The sequence below is a fragment of the Narcine bancroftii genome, chromosome 1 (assembly GCF_036971445.1).
Source record: "Narcine bancroftii isolate sNarBan1 chromosome 1, sNarBan1.hap1, whole genome shotgun sequence".
Classification (NCBI taxonomy): Eukaryota; Metazoa; Chordata; class Chondrichthyes; order Torpediniformes; family Narcinidae; genus Narcine; species Narcine bancroftii.
In genome coordinates, this window is record NC_091469.1 from 209,198,855 (window position 1) to 209,218,937 (window position 20,083).

A 20,083-nucleotide genomic window follows, 5' to 3' on the forward strand; every position below is an offset into this window, starting at 1 on the left:
CATGATCAGAATGAATGGTGGTGTATGGCCTACTCCTACACCTATTTTCTATATTTCTATATCTTTTGTTGCCTGAACATTTGCAGTTTGTTAGATTAAATTTACATTCTTACTCCCCAAAAGATGTTTGGGGATGGTGCTGGATGGGCTAGAAGCATAAATTTGTTGTTGGTCACATCCATTAAGGCCTCAATAATTTATTTGCAATGGAACCAGATTTTGGAAATGAAAACCAATGTGCACTGATCAGAAAATTAACACATTAAATCAATGGTTCTCAACCTTTCTCTTTCCACTCACATACCACTTGAAATATTCCCTATGCCATCGGTGGTCCGTGATTAGTAAGGGATTGCTTAAGGTGGTATGTGGGTGGAAAAAGTTTGAAAACCACTGTTTTAATCGTACCTCATTGACTCGTTATGTGCATGGTTTTATAATTCCAAAGGAAATGGGACAATGACAATTTTTCTCAAGCAAAATATTTCAGTAATAATTGGGTTTAGAGCAATGATTCTCAACCTTCCCTTTCCACCCATATACCACCTTAAGCAATCCCTTACTAGTCACAGAGCACTGATGGCATAGAGAATACCTAAAGTATTATGTGAGTGGAAAGAAAAAGGTTAAGATCGACTGCATTAAATTGAGGATGAACCTTTCCCTACGTTCTTTTTTTTTAAACTTTATTTAATATTTTCAAAACAAAATCTTTTACAAAGTCCGTAATATAAAAATGAAAACTACAACTAACCCACCTCCTTCCACCCACCCTCAGCAAACTCCACAAGGGAAGCATTAGGGAAATAAAAGAAACACATACAACAGTTTAAGATATTACTAAATTCATACATTTCAAATAAGGCGACCACGTCTTAACAAAAAAGTCATAATTATCATGCAAGTTATATGTTATTTCTCATATAAATACAGGACCTCAACTCGTTATGCCAACGATTTACATTTATCTCAACTTCGTTCTTCCATGAAATCACAACACATTTATGTGCTACAGCCAATTCTAAACAAAAAAATGCTGTCTGAAACTTATCTAACCCCAAATCCATAAATGGAGCAGTATAACCCGATAATTGTTTTTATGGATCTAACAAATATTGGATCTTAAACAAATTTTGAAGAAATTCCCTAATTTTATGCCAAAATGATTGAACTTTATCACAAAGCCAGGCTGAGTGTAAAAATGTTCCTACACAAAATCCACATCTAAAACACAGTTCTGAATTACTAAATCCATATTTTTTCAATTTCTCAGGGGTTAGATATAGCTGATGCAAAAATTTATAATTAACCATACTATATCTTACATTAAGCAATTTAGTCACACCATCAAAACATATCGTCTTCCAATCGGCCTGATTAATATCACAAATTAAATCATTTTCCCATTTAATCCTAGATTTATCTAAATTTATTTTATCCATAGTGTGTTGTAACAACGCATACATCTCAGAAATAAAACCCTTATTTAAAGAATGAGAAATCATAAACTAAAATTTTGTTAAATTAGGATTTTTCATTTCTCTTCCAAAATTATTTTTCACTAACACTCTAATTTGATTATAGAAAAACAAAGAATTCACTGAAATTCCAAATTTCTCTCTAAGTTGATTAAACAATAAAAATTGACCTTCTTCAAAACAATCCTCCAATGACTTTATTCCTTTAATCTGCTTTCTTTTAAAAATCTATTATTCAATAAAAAAGGGATCAATTTATTTTGATACATTGGGACTTGAACTGATATTTTACCTTTCAAACCTATTAATAAATTCATTTTAGTCCAAATCTCCAACAAATGTTTTAAAATCGGTACATTATATCTCTGTAATAAAACAGAATTCCAGTTAAATATAAATTGATGTGAATAAAGTTCAGAAATACCAGCCAATTCTACCCTAGCCCAGCTAGTGGGGCATGAAGCATCTAGCATATGGTTAATAAATCTTAATTGAGCTGCTTCATAATAATTTTGAAAATGAGGTGATTGTAAACCTCCCAAAGTCAATTTATGTATCGCTACTCTGGCTAATTTTCCCTTCCATAAAAATTCTGGTACTACTTTATTTAAATCCTGAAAAAAAGATTTTGAAAGTAAACAAGGAATCGACTGGAAAAGATATTGAATTCGCGGAAAGATATTCATCTTAATACAATTTACTTGGCCTATTAATGACAAAGGTAAATCCTTGCATTTAATCAGATCCACTTTGATCTTTCTCATTAACAGTACATAATATAAATTGTACAATGATTGAATATTTACATAAATCATTATACCTAAATACTTGATTTTATCAGTCCAACAAAATTTAGTAATTTGTCTACACTGATCATAATTTACCTCAGAAATTGGTAATATTTCACTTTTGTCCCAATTCATTTAATATCCTGACAATTTATCATATTGTTCTAAACATTCTTGCAAGTAAATTAAAGATTGTTCTGGATTAGTTAAATATATCAAAACATCATCAACAAATAGATTTATCTTATATTCATTATCTGCTATCCTTATACCTCTAATATTTTCATTCTGCCTAATAGCTTGAACTAATGGTTCAATGACCAATGCAAATAGAGCTGGCAACAAAGAACAACCTTGATGAGTTGAACGCGATCATTTAAAAAAAGAAGAGGTTCGACCATTTGTCGCCACCCTAACACTGGATTATTATATAGTGCCTTCACCCAACCAATAAAAAAGAGTCCAAACTTATATTTCTCCAAAACTTTAAATAAAAAATTCCATTTGACCCAATCAAAAGCTTTTTCAGCATCTAAAGCAACTACCATTGGTAGGTTGGGTTGCTGACGTGAAGCGTTTATCAGCGAAATCACTCTAAGAATATTGTCAGAGGCATACCTATTTTTAATGAAACAAGTCTGATCAGCATGTACCAATTGTGGTAAATACTTAGCAAGTCTATTTGCCAATAATTTCACTATTAATTTATAATCTACATTTAATGAAGAAATTGGCCAATATGAAGCTACATTCAAAGGGTTTATATCATTTTTTGGCATAACCATTATTATTGCACTTAGACATGAATCTGGTAAAGCTTGTTCTTGCATTACCTGGTGAAGAACATCTATAAATAGAGAAGACAAATCATCATCAAAAACTTTATAAAATTCAACAGTAAACACATTATCTCCTGGAGATTTCCCATTAGGCATTTGTTGAATAACATTCTTTATTTCTAAATCTGTAAAAGGAGAGTCCAATTTCCTCACATCATCAAGTTTAATTCTAACAAAAAAGATTCAATGGAACCATCATCTCGAACTCCCTCAGAAACATAATTTCAGGTAAAATTATAAAAATTGGTCATTGATTTCCTGAGGTTTAAAAGTAACTGAGTTATCTTTCCTCACAGCATTAATAGTTCTTGATGCTTATTCTGTTTTCAATTTCCAGGCTAAAACTTTATGGGCTCTGTCCCCTAACTCGTAATAACGTTGCTTAGATCCTTGAATCAAACATTCAAATTGATATGTTTGTAATGTATTATATCATAACTTCAATTTAGTCAAAATTGCCTTATTATTCTCTGTACAATTCCTCTGAAATTCTTTTTCCAAATCAGCTATCTGTTTTTCCAATAACCGACTCTCCACCAAAAATTTCTTCTTTTCCTTCGATGCATAGCTAATAATTTGACCATGTAAAAATGCCTTCAAATTAGAAGATAGCTTGAGAATACAGCAATGGTACATAGAAATGAATAAATGTATTTCATTGGAAAAAATAACATATAATTTAAGAAATAACTTCACTGTATTTGAACAAATTTTGGAACTGTACATGGAACACAACAGAGAAAACCTACCACAGACCTCCACCACCTAAAATGACAGAAGGAGAAGAAGACGAAATGAACTGATCCAGTGTGTAAAAGTAGAAGACACAAATTGCTTGTTTATTTTCATTGTGTGATGATATTATTTAATGGGTTTAATGTATCATATATGTTGAACGTTGAGTGGGTTGGGAGGGGGGATGAAGGAGGGAGGGCAGGGAGGGGGAAAGGGGGAGAAAATGACACTGTGTATATTCAAGAGGGAAATGTTTGTGTGTATTTTGGTCAGTATGGTTCATAGTATGAAAAATTTAAAAAAAATTAAAAAAAGCATCCCATAAAGTAAAATTACTCTGAACTGTATTCCTATTCAAGTCCAGAAAAGAAGGAATTTGACCCTTAATGAATTTTACAAATTCCGTTTTTTCAATAACATTGCATTAAACCTCCACCGAAAAGTTGATTGAGTAGCTTCCGACCCAACAGAAGAAATTAATAACAATGAATGGTCAGAAATGATCCTACTCTTATATTCAGCTTGAGTAAAACATGATTGCAAATGTGCTGATGCCAAAAAGAAATCAATCCTTGAAAATGAATCATGACGCGAAGAATAAAATGAAAAATCTTTCTCAGTAGGATTTAACCTTCTCCAAACCTCTATCAAATTTAAGTCTTTCATCAAGGAAACCAATTGGACAGCTGCTTTTGATTTTTTTCAAGATTTTCAGAGATTTATCCAATAATGGATCTAATACATAATTGAAATATCCCCCAATCAAAATATTTTCTTTAGCTTGACTCAGAGTTAAAAAAGTTTCAGACACAAATTGTTTGTCATCAACATTAGGCACATACACATTCAACAAAGACCATGACTCAGCAAACAATTTATAATTAATCATTAAAATTTGGCTAGCTGTTTCCATCAAAGATTCAAACTCAAATGGTATTTTATTGTGAATCAAAATCTCCACTCCTCATGCTTTCAAATTAAAAGAAGATGAAATTACATGACTGACCAACCCAGTCTCTCTTCAATCTTAAATGTTCTTTTTCGGTTAAATGAGTTTTCTGCAAAAAAGCAATATCGACTTTCATCTTTTTATATATAAGCTAAAACTCATTTACGCTTAATCGGATTGTTTAAGTCCTGAACATTAAATGTTGCAGAATTCAAACTAGGCATTATTATCAGAATAAACCCGCCCCCCCCTTCTATTCCTTCAATCCACAAAAAACCTTCTCCTTAATAAAAAAAAATTGAAGCTCCCCTTGCTAAATAGCCCCTAAATTAAACAACCACTAACTCCCCACCTAAACAAAATAAAGCTTACACAAAAATTAAAAAAAAAGATGTTTTGAAAAAAGAGACTATAAAAGTAGTAAGTTCCCACTTAACTGGGTGTGGAAAGAAATAAAATCCTCCCCCTCACAGGTGGTGGATGACTTCCAAAAGCTTCACCGACGTCTATCCCCCCCAACTAGACTTACAGAATTATAAGTCTAAATCAGTTCGCAGCCCCAATGAATTCAATCCCAAGGCTTGTTCCGGATCATCAAGCTCTTTGACATATTTGCCTTCCCTTTTCCATTTCCATTCTTCTTATCGGATGTCTTCCTCTTCAGTGAAGAATGCCTTTCAGTAGCCCTGTCTGGCAAAGAATTGGCAAAAATTAAAGCATCATGGTTACTCTCAAAAAACTGTGATTGGAAATTACCATAAAAAATCTTCAAAACTGCAGGGTATCTAAAAGAGAATTTATAACCCTTCCTCCAAAGCACCTCTTTAGCAGAATTGAATTCTTTACGTCTTTTAATAATTTCTTGACTTAAATCTGGGTAAAAGAAAATCTTATTTCCCTGTACCATCAATGGAGACGGATATCTACGTGCATTTTGGACCGCAACTCGCAAAATAGTTTCCCTATCTTGATACCATAGACACCGAATCAAAACAGCTTGCAGAGGTTGGCGCGGATATGGTTTCCTTCTCAAAGCTCTGTGTGCCCTATCTAATTCCAAACCTTCTGGAAAAAAAATTCCAATCCCAATGCTTCAGGGATCCATAATTTTTTTTTATTGGATCCGAACCCTCAATTCCTTCTGGAATTCCCACTATTTTGACCTTTCCCTACATTCTCTAAAAAAGGACCAAGGTTATGCCCTGAGGTATTTGTGATTAATCTGGGACTAGAACTACCGAACATTGATGAGTTTCACACTGTTTATTTGCCTAGGATTATTCTGAGCTCTGAGGCTCTATCTTTTGGATAATATAGAGCTACTTTATTCAAAATCAAGTAATTATGAAAGTTTCCATGATACCAGCTGGGAACTCAATGTGCTTCAGAACAGTACCCATAATGTAAATGCACCATTACTCAGTGCTAGTTGTGTAGTTCATCTTTGAATTAGAGATCACTGATAATGATTTGCTAATGTAAAGGTCAGTGAAAAAAGGTCAAATATCTGAAAAGGGAAAGGTTCCATTATACCACATAATACTACATTTAGACTGTAAGATACATGAAGTTCTTAAACTTTTGTCTACCATAAGGCAGGGAGTCACCACTTTGTCCAGCCCCCCTCACAGAAACCTACAGCACCTGGTGTTTCTAGGTGGTCACCCCTCCAAGTACTGGCCAGTCCTGAACCTGCTTAGCTTTGGAGATCAGACAATCCCAGGTCTATTAGGTGCTGATAGTACTTTAAGTAAAAAAAATCCCACCAAAATGTTTATGGATGGGGTGGAATGAAACAAGAGGTAGAATGCAGGGAAATGTCTTTGTATGTATATGTCACACAAAAAAAATATGGATTTCAAAAATGGCAAGGAAGGCTTATCCAATTTAATGTACTGAGGAACAATAACATACATCGCCTCAATGAAAATTTTGTGGAAGAGATAATGATATGTTCTCTCACTTGTATCAGGAAGCCTAGCATTCAGGAAGCATAGGTGAAAGATTGGATTATGATGTTGTCACTCTGTATTTCCTGCCAGCACACACCCCCTTCTAGAATCACAGATTTACTCTGTGCATCAACATTCGTTCGTTTAGATAAATCATGGTAAAAGCTGAATTTCTTGCAATCTTTTTATCACTGAACAAGCAGGATTGATTGATGTAGGGTATACTTTCTGTAAATTGCCATTTGTTCACATAATAAATACTGTGTTGTGGAGGTCTTCCAGAAATACTGTGGAGATGAGTGCAAATGGCAGTAATCACCAGTCACTGACTGGACTAATTGTTAACAGTTCTATATCTTATTCATCTTGATGACATATATTGGCCCTGTGCATTAGTTATCTCACTGTGGTAATGTATTTCCTTTATAATTCTCTGAACCCAGCAATTCCCACAGCCTTCAAGATTTCAACTTTTATGTCATTTGCCTTTCTCCCCCTCATCTATGTTCACATGCACCAAGCCTTCCTTTAATGTTGCACCTCCCTCCCTCTCTCCCGCTGCCCCCACGATGATTCATAATCAACCCATTATATTGATATCCCATCGGGCATTTCCACTCTCTTTGTCTCAATCACATCTCGAGTTGAAATCCATTATTTATCCACTGAATATTGAAAGGGCTGAATAGAGTGGATGTGGAGACGATGTTTCCAGTAGTGGGAGAGTCAGGCATTAGAAGGCACAACCTCAGTTCAAAAAGCCATCCCCTTACAGATGAAGAGAAATTTCTTCAGCTAGAGGCTGGTACAACTGTTGAATTCATGCCACAGAAGGCTGTCGGTAATAGCCCAATTTACACCCCATTAACCTACACCCCAGTAGGTTTTTTTAAGGGTGGGAAGAAACTTGAGCCCCCTGGAGAAAACCTATATAGACGCAAGGAGAACATACAAATTTCTGATCGCTGACACTGCTACCCTCAAAGCAGAGGTTGATTGGTACTTTCATATTTAGGGTGTCACAGGTTATGGGGAGAATGCAGGAGAACTGGTTTGGGAGAAAATTATTCATCAGCCATGATTTGAATGGCAGAGCAAACTCAATGGTCCAAATGGCTTAATTCTGCTCCTGCATCTTACGGTCTTGTGGCTTAAAAGAGTTTTTTTTCCCAATCATTGCTTTAAATCATTCCTTGTTTCCCTATTTTTTCAGGAGTAAAGCTCCCTTGATATTGATAATGTGCAAACAAACTCCAAACTTTCAGCCTTTGATCATTGTAGCATGCCTTCTTCTCAATTCTTCACCCCTCTCATCCTGGTCATTTGCCTTCATATGGACTCTTCCTTTAGTTTTTAAAAAAATGTAGACATACAGCACGGTAACAGACCCTTTCAGCCCATCAGTCCATTCTGCCCAATTGACCTACACTTCCCAGTACGTTTTGATGGGTGGGAGGAAACCAGAGCCCTCGCAGACACAGGGAGAATGTACAAAGTCCTTACCGACAGTGTGGAATTTGAACCCCGGAGCTGACTGTGGGCAGGGTAACAGCGTAAGCCTAACCATTACACTTACCTTGCCACCCTTACAAGTCTTGACAAAAGCAAGTGAATAAGTCTGGCACATGAATCATTGCTTTCTATTACTGAGACAATAGAACAAAGAACATTACAGCACAGTACATGCCCTTCAGCCCACAATGTTGTGCCAACCTATATAAACATACTCAACAAACAAAACCTTCCCTACCTCATAACACTCTATTTTCCTTTCCTTCATGTGTCTATCTAAGAGTCTTTTAATTGTCCTTATTGTATCCTCCACCACCACCTTTGGCAATGCATTCCATGCACACACCCCTCTCCATGTGAAAAATATACCCCAGCCGTCTCTGCTAAATTTTCCTCCTCTCACTTTGTTCAGATGTCCTCTGCTCTGGCTGTTCATTCTAGTGTGCCTCTCATAATCTTGTAGACCTCTATTAAGTCTCCTCTCATTGACTTCGCTCCAAAGAGAAAAGCCTCTGTTAACCTTCCCACATAAGGCACATTCTCCAATTCAGGCAGCATTCTGGTAAATCATCTCAGCAACCTCTTCATAGCTAGCAAGTGTGACAAGAACTGAACACAATATTCCAAGTGCATTCTAAATAGAGTTTTATAGAGCTGCATCATTACTTCTGGGCTCTTGAACTCAATCCCCCAACTAATGAAGGCCAGCAAACTATTAGCCGCCTTAACTACCCAATCAACCTGAATGCCCACCTTGAGATATCTGTGGATTTGGCCCCAAGGTTCCTCTGTTCTTCCACTCTGTTACAAATCCTGCCATTAACCATGTACTCTGCTTTCATGTTTGACCTTCCAAATTCCATCACCACACACTATTCTGGATTGAACTCCATCTGCTACTTCTCTGCCCAACTCTGCATGCTTTCTATATCCTGTTGTAACCTATGACAACCTTTTACACCATCCACAACACCTCCAACCTTTGTATCATCTGCATACTTACTGACCCATCCCTCTACTTGATCGTCCTGGTCATTTACAAGGGGTTCCAGAACAGATCCCTGCAGAAATTCACTAGTCACCGACCTCCAGGCAGAATACATTTCATCCACTACTACCCTCCACTTTCTGCAGAAAAACCAATTCTGACTCCATACAGTCAACGTGGTATAGATCACATGTCTCTTGACTCTCTGCACGAATCTCCAAAGGGGGACATTGCTAAATACTGTACTAAAGTTCATATACACCACAACTACCACCCTATTTCCATCAATTTATATTCTTACTTCCTCAAAAACTCTGTTAGGTTCGTGGTGCACAATCTACCCCTCACAAAGCCATGCTGACTCTACCCAAGAAAACTATTCTTCTCTAATTGCTCGTAGATCATATCCTTAAGAATCCTCTCCAATACTTTGCTCGCCACTGATGTAAAACTCACAGTTCTATGATTCTCAGGATCCTCCCTATTATATTTTCTAAATAACGGGACCACATTTGCCATTCTCCAATCCTCAGGTGACCAGAGAGGATGCAAAGATCATTGCCAACAGCCCTGCAATCTCTTCCCTCTTTTCTTGTAGCAACCTGGGGTATATCCCTTCTGAAACTGAAGACTTAACAATCCTCATAGCTATCAGGAGATCTGGCACTTCCTCAACATGCTTAGCACATAAGCTTGTTCTATTCTGACCTCACCTCAACCCAGGTCTCTCTCTCTGATGAACACTGAGGCAAAGTATTCACTTAAGATCTCCCCTACATCCTCCACCTCAAGACACATGATGTCTCCTTTATCTTTAAACAATCCTACTTTCACTCTTGCCAACCTTCTGTTCTTCACATATTTTCCTTAATCCTTCTTGCCAAGACCTTCTTATGCTCTCTTCTAGCTCTCCTAAGTTCTTAAAATAGCGCCTGTTATTTCCTCATTACAATCTGGAAAGGCCCCTAGACCCGATGGGTTCCTGGTGGAATTTTTCAAATTATTTTCTCAACTGCTCATACCTAACTTAAAGGTGGTGCTTGTTGATTTGTTTGAACAGGGTAAACTTTCAGACTAATTTAATGAGGCTTGCATATCTTTAATTGCGAAGAAAAGTAAAGACACAACCAAGTGTTCCTCCTATAGACCGATCTTCCTATTGAATGTCGATGCTAAAATTCTGGCTGAAATTTTAGCCAATAGGATGGAAAACATTTTACCCTCAGTTATTTCTGAAGATCAAATGGGGTTATTAAGAACCATTTTAATTTAATGTTTTTTAGCTCTTCACTTTCATTCTCACTAAGTTAATAGATAATCCCATCGTTAAACATTCTATGAGAATTTGGGCACAATTTAGAAAACATTTTGCATTTCATAATTTCTCTCTCAAGTTCTATCAGATCCAATCACTTTTTTCAACCCTCTTTTTAAATTACAATATTTTTCAGAGATGGGATCGAGAGGGTATTTGAAGCTTTAAGGATCTGTTCACTGATGGAAATTTTGCATCATTTGATTAGCTTTCTGCTAAATTTAACCTGCTCAAACCTAAATTTTTCAAATATTTACAAGTCTAGCATTTTCTTGAATCACAGAATCTAATTTTCCAAGACAGTCTGAATCAAATTTTGTAGATGAGGTTTTTTTTTTTAGCTTAATGCCTTCTCGTAAAGGTTTAATATCTATTATTTATGAGGAAATTGTTAATTTTAAATCAGACTTCATTAGCTAGAATCAAAAATGCTTAGGAACAGGGTTTAAATTTGACTATCGGATCTGGATTGGGGCACAATTCTTAAGTTAGTTAGTAGCACTTTGTTATGTGCTTGACATTGTTACAATTCAAAGTTATACATAGAGCACATATGTCTAAGACTAAATTGTCTCACTTTTATTCTGATATAGCTCCTGGTGTGACAGGTGTAAGAGCAGAGAAATACCATTAATTCATGTGTTCTGGACTTGTTCTAGACTGGAAAAATGCTGGAGACAAGTTTTCCATACTTTATCAAAGAATTTTTTAATATAGATTTAATACTGAATCTTTTGGTGACCATCTTCGGTACAATGGGAAGGAATGATACTTCTTTATCTCTGGTTCAGAATTGCACTATCTCTTTCGCCTCTCTTTTGGATGAGGTGAGCAATTTACTCAAATGGAAGGATGCTGCCCCATCTACTCATGATCAGTGGTGGTTGCGAGACATCATGTCCTCTTTGAATATAGATACAATTTGTTATACAATTAATACTTCAGATATATGATTCCAGATGCTGTGGGGGTCATTTATGGCTCACTATGTTAAAATTTTACATCAATGTAATTAAATTGTCTGACTCAGATCTTTTTCATGTTCCTTATATTTTATTTTCTACCTTCATTTTTCCTTCTAATAATAGTCATATATCGCATCTGGCCACACGGTTAGGTAAGAGGTTTGAGTTTTTCTCCTTTACTATTTTCTTCTTTCTTTTTTTTGTATGATTATAGGATTTTTTTCTTAAAAGGTATATATTATTTAGAATATGAATTATGGATATGATTTACAATTCATATATGTTAGTGTTATATGGAATGCCTTTGAATAATTGACCCTATCACCTTATAGAATTGTACCCCTTTTGTTTGTACAAGTTCTTTATTAAAATCAATAATCATATTTTAAAAAGAAAGGAAGGTGCCCTGTCCATGTCAATAACACCTCTCTGTTTTTATATGTAGCATCTAATAAGGATCACCAGTGTGGAATTCTCTCTCCTTCCTTATTTTCCTGTAAGTCAGAATATTGATGGCTACTTCCCAATCTCCATTGGATTGTTAATAAAATGTACCAGAGAAAGTAAAACTTCCACCTGAACATACTGACAGAAAATTCCCTTTCACTAGGCGTACTGACAAGGGTCTTCCATTCTTGTGGTTTCTGGGAGTAATGATTAATAATGGTCCCCTTCTATTTTATAAATTCAATCCTTCCGCTGAAGTGAAAGATTAAGAATTTTAACGCTATTTTAGGATTATAATTTAATTGATCAGTATAGTCCTAAAAGTGAATATTTTAGTTTTATGTGTACTAAAGTTTAAAAAAAAAGCAAGAGCTGGCATTCTATCATGCTTTTGCTTCATGTCCAAATCTGGACTTTTCTGAAACAATCCAGCAATTATATGTGCATCAAATTAGGATAAGAATGTGAACCAATCACCCCAGTATTGGTGGGAAATCCTTTTTGCCTTATTGGAAGCAGTGCTAAATCTGAGTGAACTGTCCCACTGGCTCAGTCACAGCCCAACATGGTCATTTTGAATCATGGCTCAGATCAGACCTAGACAAGGAACTTCCTATTGTGTACTCTCGTGCTCCCTCTGAACGCGATGAATTCACACTTTCTCTTGTTAAATACCATTTGGTGGAGGTACTAATGGGTAGCAAGGGCACAGAACATTGCGGAGGAAAACAATTTTACTTGCCAATACTCCTGATTGGTCAAAGGATAAAGGGTAAGCCATTTAGGACTAAGATGGTGAGAAACCTTTTCACTCAGTTAGGAACCTGTGCAATTCCCTATCACAGAAAGCTGTTGCGGCCAGTTCATTGTATATATTAAAAAGGGTGTAGCCCTCATGGCTAAAGAGATCATGAGGTATGGAGAGAAAGCAAGAGCAGGGTTCTGAGCCTCAATCGTATTGAGTGGTGCTATAGGCTCAAAGAGATGAATGGCCTATTTTCTTTTATTCTATGACAAACTGTTGATTAAGTTGGCTAAATTCTAAGATCAAGCTGACAGCCTAAACACTGACAGTACTGAGAGAACTAGCATGAACATCTTGCTCAGCCTCCTCCTCACTTGTTGCTGTTGTATGGCAACATAATTTTTGTGGCGTCCAATCCCTGCCTTTACATATGGAATATTCCTCTACACATCATGTAGCGATTTCACAATGTGAAATAGAAGAATTATTAACAAAATCAACAGCTCTCTAAGTGTGTATGGCAACGAGTACCACAATTGTCTGATTCCATTTATCCCCAAGGTTTTATCACCGTTAAACCAGATGAGCCAAATCTGAGTGAAGATTGTGGAAAAGCATAACAAGGGTATGAACAGCTGCATCTTACAACGCTGTACCAAACAAGCATACTAAATGGCAAAATTGCAATCTACCATCAGAACTAAAGAAAAATTACACAACCAACAGGTCATGTTAATGATCTGCAATCTGCCACATCCAATTAGCATCATGAGTATAGCAGCTTGTAAGATCAATGAAAGATTAACCCAAGTTTGAATCAGAGGGACTTCAGCAAAATGAAGTAATTGTGGATCTGATGAAAACGTCTCTCTTAAAGAGAGCATTGCCAGCACAAGAAAATGGTCATAGTCTCTGTAGGCAGAACACCTTAGAAATCAGGCAACACAGATTTTCTTGGGCAGTGTTCCACAGCTAAATATTTGCTGGGCTGACTCTTTCCTGAGTTTCACTGGAGCAGCCTGTTTTTCAGTTCATAATTGATAGGAAGGGGTAAGGTACAAGAGGAGGTGTTGGATTTCTTTTGATTGCATGGGAAAGTGGTGTGAGAGGAAAACCTATTGGTGGAGATGGAAAAGTAGATTGTGGAATTACAAAAGGAATGGTCCGTGCAGAATGCTGGGAGGCTAGTGGACAATATGTCTGGTGTTGATATATTGTTGAAAGAAGGAGCATTTGTAAAGGATGATCCACTGAATGTGGAGGCTGGTAGCATGATCTCATTAATCTATTAATTGGATCGCTTGTTCATTGATGTGCACTGCAGAATGTGTGTGAGAAACTTCAATCGCCACGTAAATGAATATACGTTATTCATTTTGAATAAAATCTGACGAGTCTGTTTAAAATCTGACGATTTCCTTCATGATCTCTAAAGCTACTTTAGGATATAATCAGCAGGTCAGAGATATGATAAATAGCACCTAAGATAGATATGGTGGCAAAAGTAATTGATGTCATTATCTCCCTTTATATTATGAGAACGATGCTTTGGGTACAATTCAACTGCAAATTTCTCTGGAATAGATGCAGCTATGTATAATTAATGATCTTTTCTGCTAACTTTTTAAAGTAGTGAACAAAACCAAGAAGGACCACTCATCCAGGAAGAGTTCTGCAGCTGCCATGTACTCAGAGTAAAAAATGTCAGAGTCGACCAGAACACACTGAAATTCAAAGTAGGATCTGTTTACCATTTAATCGCTCCGAGCAGTACACTTGAGAGCCCATATATTTGCAGTTAGCCAGGTCATCCTTGCAAAATGTTGCATGCAATAAAAAAAATTGGCGAGCTGCACTACATATTCAATTCATGCTCTTCTTCATAGCTTCTTAGCATTAGTAGCCTTGCAAAATCAGACGTTTGTGCAATGAAGCATTTTATTTTAATTTCTAAAAAAAAATTCTAAAAATATTTAATTCCTAAATAAAATTTGGTTTCAATGCAATAAATTATTAAATTAAAGCATGATTATTATAAATTGGTCCCCTTTGATGTGAAATCAATAGAACCCTTAATATAAGCATCGAATCCACGCTGCTGAAGATCCAACTGCGCTGGGTAGGTCACGTCTCCAGAATGGAGGACCATCGTCTTCCCAAGATCGTGTTCTTTGGCGAGCTCTCCACTGGCCACCGTAACAGAGGTGCACCAAAGAAGAGGTACAAGGACTGCCTAAAGAAATCTCTTGGTGCCTGCCACATTGACCACCGCCAGTGGGCTGATATCGCCTCAAACCATGCATCTTGGCGCCTCATAGTTCGGCGGGCAGCAACCTCCTTTGAAGAAGACCGCAGAGCCCACCTCACTGACAAAAGACAAAGGAGGAAAAACCCAACACCCAACCCCAACCCACCAATTTTCCCTTGCAACTGCTGCAACCGTGTCTGCCTGTCCCGCATCGGACTTGTCAGCCACAAACGAGCCTGCAGCTGACGTGGACATTACCCCTCCATAAATCTTCGTCCGCGAAGCCAAGCCAAAGAAGAAGAAATTTCTTATGAATCAATTTGGCGAATTTTACAGCTTTTAATGGAAATGCACGAATATAAAGTAATGAATATTAGTGACAAGTAATTAAACATGATGTTTTAATGTTATTTTTAAAGTTTATCCTGTTTTTATTTCCAATGCAGTTATCATGTGGCAGCTGAAACAAAGTAGTTAACCCCATGGAGTTAGTTGCCATCATTATTTACCTGAAATGACAACCATCTCTGCACTGTGACTTGATAAGTGTTTCTGCTTTTATTTCTGACTGCAGGAATCTACATAATTTTAAAAAATAGTTTATCCCCTTTTTTCATACAAAAGTGCGAAAGTTAAATGGAAGAAGTTATCTGATTTGATTCACAGTCCTGGACTTCACAATTCTCTGACTGCATTGAGCTGATCCAAACATGTTGATTCCAAGGCCAAAAAAAAATGCTAATAACTATTTTTTCAGAAGTCTGTGTAAATTCAGCGTGTCTTACCAACTTTCATAGAGAGTATCCTGTCTGGATCCCTACAGCTTACTACAGGAACTGCTTTGTCAAACCACCCCCCCCACCCAAAAAATAAAAAAAACTGCAGGGAATTATGAATGCAGCTTAGGGTATCTCACACACACACCAACCACACTCAACTGTTGACTCATTCTACATCTTCCGCTGTCTCAGGACAGCTGCCAACATATAAAAGGACCCATCCAATCCCAGTCAGCCTCTTCCATTGGGGAGAAAGAACATAAGTGCCCAGATATAAGGAGACCTTCTTCTTTTGCTGTTACGAGACTTTTAAGTGGCATAAGATGATGCCCTCGTTATGGTGCGCTGTTGGCCAGAATCAGACACACACAAAGATAAAGACTGTAAAATAGGCTTTAATCCCCAAAGACTTCCACAGAGCCAGGCTGGCTGTGGCTGCAGCAACTCTGAGTGAGGCCTCAGGAGGCCGGCACAGGCTTATGTTCCGGAGGGTGATTGACACCCGACCGGGTGGGGCTTGATCCATTCAGGCCGACTGATTGACAGCCAGTCAGGTGTTGTCCTGTCTCCTTATGCTCCTGCAGGTACAGAGGTTGCCCCCCGCAGTAGGCCGGTGGTGTACCACCACACTCGTATTGTTATAAACTACACTTCTCTCTATACCTTCCATTATGTTTCTGTAATCTTCAGTGTTGTACTATTGACTTATTATAACACTACTCACTACACAGTGGCTTGTTGTTTAGCAAAACAAAGCCAGACTCAGCACAGGAAGCAAACATAGCTAGGTCCATCCCAACCACTGCAGTCATCTATATCAGGCGCTGCCTCAAGAAGGCAGCCAACATCATGAAGGACCCCCACTACCCTGGTCACAACCTCTTCTCACTGCTAGCAATGGGCAGAAGGTACAGAAGCATGAAAACCGACACCTCCGGGTTCAAAAACCCTTTCCAACCGCCATCAGACTCTTGAACCTGCACTTGGTACACTGATCATGGACAACTCCGACAGCTCCAAAGGACTGTCTGCATGAATGCAAGTCACTTATGTTATGTCTAGTTGTCATGAGTTTAGAGCTGTTAGTGCTGGTTCTCTTCATTCCCCCCCCTCCCCCACCACCAGCATACTACTACAACTGTACACTTTCCAACACTGAATTTCATCTGCCACCTCTTTGCCCATTCTCTTGATCTATCCAAGTCTCTCTGCAGCCTTTCCGTAACCTCAGCACCACCTCTCCTTCCACCTATTTTGGCATCATCTGCAAATGTAGACACAAAACCACCTATTCCATAATCCAAATCATTTATATTTAACCTGAAGGGTGACCCCAGCAGAACATCACTGGTAACTCGTAGCCAACTAGAATAGGATCCCTTTATTCCCATTCTGTTTTCTGCTGACCAGCCAATGCTCTACCCATGCTAGGACCCTTCCTGTAATTCCATGGGCTCTCATCTTGTTTAGCAGCCTCATGTGTGACACCTTGTCAAAGGCCTTTTGAAAGTCCAAATGCACCGCATCCACTGTATCCAACCACCCCCCCCCCCACCCCCACCATCTATCCTACTTGTGATCTCTTCCATTTCCTTACAAAAGTATTTTTGTTGATTTTAATAAATGTGATCTCTTCAGAAAATTGCAATAGGTATGTCAGGCATGATTTTCCTAGTGCATCTCTGCACTTTGCCTCTGCACTCCAATGGAAAGCTACTTGCTTGGGCATAAAGGCACACATTTGGGTCATGATATTGCTCAAACAATCATGTTTGCTGACTGAACTGTGCTGGAATCAGTCCACTGAGAAGTTGTGCATGCAATATTATGACATATAGAATTGAATATAGTAGTTGCGCACGGTCCAGAAGCTCTGCGCCCCTATTTTGTTTCTTCCCATGTTTCCACTGCTTCCCGGGAGTGTGCAGCCCCTTATGGCTGCTGCTGAGCACAGCTACCTTGGGCACAGGACCTCATTTGAAGGATTTTACTTTTAAAAATACCATCAGCTCCTCTAGCAGGGGATTTAATGCCTGCACGGAATCGCCAGCAATAGGACTGGGCAGTTGAACCCTTTGAGCAGTTCTGTCTCTGCCCTCTGCTCTCCCAGGTCCACAGCAGTGGCAGAGCTGCTGTTACAGTAGCTCCACCAGCTCCAGCGGCTCTAGTGGCTTCAGCTGTATGGATATAATCAGGCTTGCGAACTTACCACTCATACATAAAACATCATTGATATATTTATTTTACAGCAACTACACAGGAAATTGCTGGAGATAATATCAAAACCATGTTATAAGGGAACACAACAGAACCATTCTTTCATCTTAAATGCATTCCAAAAGGAGCATTCTATAAGAAAGTAATTTCTAACTGTAATAAAAAAAATATACACACACATAAATAAATATATATACAGACACACACCTAAATAAATAAATAAATAGATGCATGTGCACGCACACACGCACAATCCATCTTAAATGGATTCCAAAAGGAATATTCCGTAAGAAAGTAATTTCTAACTGTAATAAAAAAATATTGTGGCGGCTCACATCCTCATGGCGAACCAGCCCCGCTTGTATCGCCACGTCGCGGGGCTCCCATGGGGAAATGGTGTCGTCAGAGGTTTCTCTCGGACTCCAGCATCCCTTCCAGCACACACCCTGGACAGCGATTATGAAGTCACAATCCACCAGGTGACTGAGCTCATGCTGCCCTTAAAGGGGCAAGCTGAATTTGAATTAAAACTGTTGTTAACGACCATATGTGTGGTAGCAGTGATTTCCTTCAACTCCTTCAATCTCGTCTATCTGGACCCAGCGAACAATGGATGCAGCCAAAGTGAATGCTGTAGCCCTCAAACTTTCCCCCTTCTGGCTCAATCGCCCACAGACGTGGTTCGGGCAGGTGGAGGTACAATTCCACCTCTGCAACATCTCAGCCGACACCACAAAATTTTACATCGTTGTGGGCATGCTGGACCAGAACATGGCAGTGAGGGTGGATGACATCATTCATCAGCCAGCAGCAGTGGACAAATATACCGCCCTCAAAAATCTACTCCTGCGGAAGTTTGGCCTCACTCCACAGCAGCATGCTTCCAGGCTCTTACACCTGGATGGGTTGGGGATTGCAGCCCCTCAGTCCTCATGGACGAAATGCTGGTCACTGCGTTTCCTCTTCTGCCAGATATTCCTTGAACAGATGCCAAACGATATCCGGCTCCATCTGTCCGAAGAGGACTTTTCCGACCCCTTTAAGGCCGCAGCCCGGGCATTTCCCCTATGGCGCGCAAAACAGGAGAACGAGGCAGCCCTCAGCCAAGTATCCAAGCCGGGGCCCTGCTGTCCACAGGATATCCCCAAGCATAAACCGGAGGAAACCCAGTCAATATGGTGCTTTTGTCAACAGCGCTGGGGAATGAAAGCCCGCAAGTGCTGTCAGCCCTGCGACTTCCAGAAGAATGGCCAGACCAACCGCCATTGATGGCTGCCACGGTTGGCCATGTGAACAGCCTCCTTTACATCACTGACAAGTCCATGGTCCGCCGGTTCCTAGTGGACACAGGGGCTGAGCTGAGTGCCCTGCCCCCTACAGTGCTGGAAACTCGAACCTGGACCCCCTGTCCAACCCTGTGAGCTACCAATGGTTCCTCAATCAAGACCTATGGCACCCGTGGGGCACAGATACAGATAGGGGATGAAAAGTTCACTTGGAGATTCGTCCTGGCCTCAGTGGGTACCGCGCTGTTAGGGGTTGACTTCCTAAGGGCTCACAGTCTGCTGGTGGACGTGAGGGGCAGGAGGCTGCTCAATGCTCGCACCTTTCGCTCAGTGCTCCTTGGCATGGCAGAAGACAACAGACCCAAAATTGCCACGGTAGCCACCGGCACAGACGAGTTCGCCAAGATCCTCAGTGGGTTCCGTGCCATCTTGGAGCCACACTTTGATGTCGCCTACCCCAGCCATGGAGTTTTCCATGACATCTCCACTAAAGGCCCCCCACTGCACACCAGAGCTAGACAGTTGCCACCTGAGAAGCTAAAACAGGCAAAGGAGGAAATCTCTAGGCTCCAGGAGTTGGGTATCGTTCGGCAGTCTGACAGTGCTTGGGCAGTGCCACTGCACATGGTTCCGAAGTCATCAGGAGGTTGGAGGCCCTGCAGAGAATACAGATGGCTAAATGATGCCATGACTCAAGACAGGTACCCAGTCCACCATATCCAGGACTTCGCGGCCAACTTCCATGGCGTGCGGTTCTTTTCAAAAGTCGATCTGGTGCGCGGATACCACCAGATCCCGGTCCACCATGATGACGCTGGAAAGACCGCCATTCTCACCCCT

At 39.2% G+C, this 20,083-nt stretch overlaps 1 long non-coding RNA gene across 4 annotated transcripts; it reads right to left on the reverse strand.

Moving 5' to 3' along the window:
• Positions 1-758: 758 nt before the first annotated feature.
• LOC138748230 (uncharacterized) lies at positions 759-18,374 on the reverse strand. 4 transcript variants are annotated; one of them, XR_011347919.1, is made up of 3 exons: positions 18,293-18,374; positions 5,319-5,479; positions 759-782 (listed from the first exon to the last, which is right to left on the reverse strand). It is a non-coding gene; the product is annotated as an uncharacterized lncRNA (long non-coding RNA). The 4 variants fall into 4 exon arrangements; XR_011347916.1 differs by lacking the exon at positions 759-782 and adding an exon at positions 1,553-3,113; XR_011347901.1 differs by lacking the exon at positions 759-782 and adding an exon at positions 1,553-3,113 and having other exon boundaries at positions 5,227-5,479.
• Between the last annotated feature and the right edge of the window lie 1,709 nt (positions 18,375-20,083).